Source organism: Schistocerca piceifrons, unplaced genomic scaffold (genome assembly GCF_021461385.2).
Source record: "Schistocerca piceifrons isolate TAMUIC-IGC-003096 unplaced genomic scaffold, iqSchPice1.1 HiC_scaffold_1094, whole genome shotgun sequence".
Lineage (NCBI taxonomy): Eukaryota > Metazoa > Arthropoda > Insecta > Orthoptera > Acrididae > Schistocerca > Schistocerca piceifrons.
The window spans coordinates 297,501-300,000 of record NW_025726901.1 but is presented as its reverse complement, the minus strand read 5'-3'; the positions used below and the strand labels follow the sequence as shown (position 1 = coordinate 300,000).

The 2,500-nt window shown below is 56.5% G+C and overlaps 1 non-coding gene across 1 annotated transcript in view; it reads right to left on the bottom strand.

Annotated features, from left to right (window-relative positions):
* LOC124727339 overlaps positions 1-175 on the bottom strand; it is a 1,909-nt gene extending 1,734 nt beyond the window's left edge. Inside the window, exon 1 of the ribosomal RNA XR_007007077.1 lies at positions 1-175. This exon is cut by the window's left edge and continues 1,734 nt beyond it. This is a non-coding gene — a ribosomal RNA (small subunit ribosomal RNA).
* Positions 176-2,500: the final 2,325 nt, after the last annotated feature.

The window sequence follows — 2,500 nt, the reverse complement described above, 5'->3', positions numbered from 1 at the left end:
TGCATGTATTAGCTCTAGAATTACCACAGTTATCCAAGTAACGTGGGTACGATCTAAGGAACCATAACTGATTTAATGAGCCATTCGCGGTTTCACCTTAATGCGGCTTGTACTGAGACATGCATGGCTTAATCTTTGAGACAAGCATATGACTACTGGCAGGATCAACCAGGGAGCTGCGTCAACTAGAGCTGAGCAGCCGGCCGCCCGGGAGTGTGTCCCGGGGGCCCGCGCGAACACGCAAGCGTCCGCTCAATCATTCTGCAAACAGGAGGAGGCTGAGCTCCCCTGCACAATACACCTCGAAACCCTCTCAGGTCCCGGCGGCGCGCAGCGCCGTCCCAAGTACTTGGTCGGGTTCGAGAGAGGCGCAATCGCCCGGAGTTAGGCGAGTAGACGCTTTCGGTGCGACCACCCGTGCTCCCAACTGAGCTTGCCGCTGCCGACAGAGGCCCGGGAGCGTGCTGTCGTGGCATTGCCGGCGGGAGACAACACGCGCCACCTACGGTGACCGGCAGCTCCAACGCCAGCGCCACAGAAGGACAAAAGCCCCACTTGGGTGCCGAAGCGAACTCTCCCAGCACAGCGCACGCGCCAACACATCCGCACAGCTGCGATACAAACCACCAGCGAGAACCGCTGGGGCGACCGAGCAGCAGACGGCGTCGCGGCGCCGAGCGCCGGGCGGCAGCGCATCCTCAACGCACACAGTCCTCAATCGGACCAGCACACTGAAGATGTCCACCGCGCTTCGCACCGGGCCCGCGAGGACCTACTTTGGCCGCACGGCGCCGCGCGCAGGGTGCGCCGGCGCGCAGCTGCGACGCCTGCCGCGTCCGTCGGCCGGCGCGCCTGCCACTGGCCGCCCCCACCAGCCGGCTGTAGCGCGTGCGCCCACGCACCGCGCGGCCAGCACGCCGGGAGGCGCCCCCTCACCGGCCGGGGACGGTCCCACCCAGCCACCGCCGCGTATCGCTTCACACCCAGATGCCGTTCAGTTTCGTCGGCATGGTGGGTATCGCTGGAACAACCGGTTAGTACCTCAACCTATCGTCGCCATCACCGATTCACCCCTAGCGAGAACAACCGCACCACAACAGGTTACCATTTGTTCATTTGCGTAACTTCACCAGAAAACGCAGGCGTCCATCGCCATTTGCAACTTCCACGATTATTGCATGCCTGTGTCAGGTGTCACGCCACACTACGTCTGCCCACATACACGCAACAAAATGTGCACGCCTAGACAATACGTGGAAGGTGGCCCCCGTACGTATGCGATGTCCATTGCTCGAACGACTGTCAACCGGCCTCTGTAGCATGTCGCAGATATGGAACGCGGTGCACCATGCCATCACGGTGTGTGAGGAGAGACGACTAGGTCCGAATACATCAACAGACAGCTCATGCTGATCGCCATCCACGGCGTCCGTTCCTCCCACACGTCTCTATGGCGTACCACACTGCAATCCAGCTCTCATAGGGAGACGACACGTAGCTGCGTGCACAATATTTGCACTGTATGGTCCGCCGTTTTTGGGCGCAGTCGTTGTACGGTCACACATGTGCCACGATGTATCATTCAGTACATAAGGACGAATGTGCAGTACAGATTGTGGTTTACGCGTACGACATTAGCGGACAGTTGACACAGGCCGCACCACAACGTAGCCTGAGTACGTCGCATGCGGAGGGCATTGAACATGCAAAGTTCTCACCAACCAGCTTGCGAAGGCAGGGGGCAAGGTGGGGACGTGGGGAGGGGCGGCATGTACGTCCTGCTGCCATCCACATTACAGTGTACAGCAGGAGCATGTGGAAAGTGAGCAAGACTTGCAAGGTGTTTAACATGAAGCGATACACAGGGGAGCGGGGAGTGCGAGTAGCGAACTATATTGCGAGGGTTGCGGGTGGGCAACACTACACTAATTGAACGAGTCGTATAACAATTACAGAGCAGGTTTAGGCGACAACGTGGGTTACGTTAGGCGACAACGTGGGTTAGGTTAAGGCACGACGTGGGTTAGGTTAAGGCACGACATGGGTTAGGTTAAGGCACAACATGGGTTAGGTTAAGGCACAACATGGGTTAGGTTAAGGCACAACATGGGTTAGGTTAAGGCACAACATGGGTTAGGTTAAGGCACAACATGGGTTAGGTTAAGGCACAACATGGGTTAGGTTAAGGCACAACATGGGTTAGGTTAAGGCACAACATGGGTTAGGTTAAGGCACAACATGGGTTAGGTTAAGGCACAACATGGGTTAGGTTAAGGCACAACATGGGTTAGGTTAAGGCACAACATGGGTTAGGTTAAGGCACAACATGGGTTAGGTTAAGGCACAACATGGGTTAGGTTAAGGCACAACATAGGTTAGGTTAAGGCACAACATAGGTTAGGTTAAGGCACAACATAGGTTAGGTTAAGGCACAACATGGGTTAGGTTAAGGCACAACATGGGTTAGGTTAAGGCACAACATGGGTTAGGTTAAGGCACA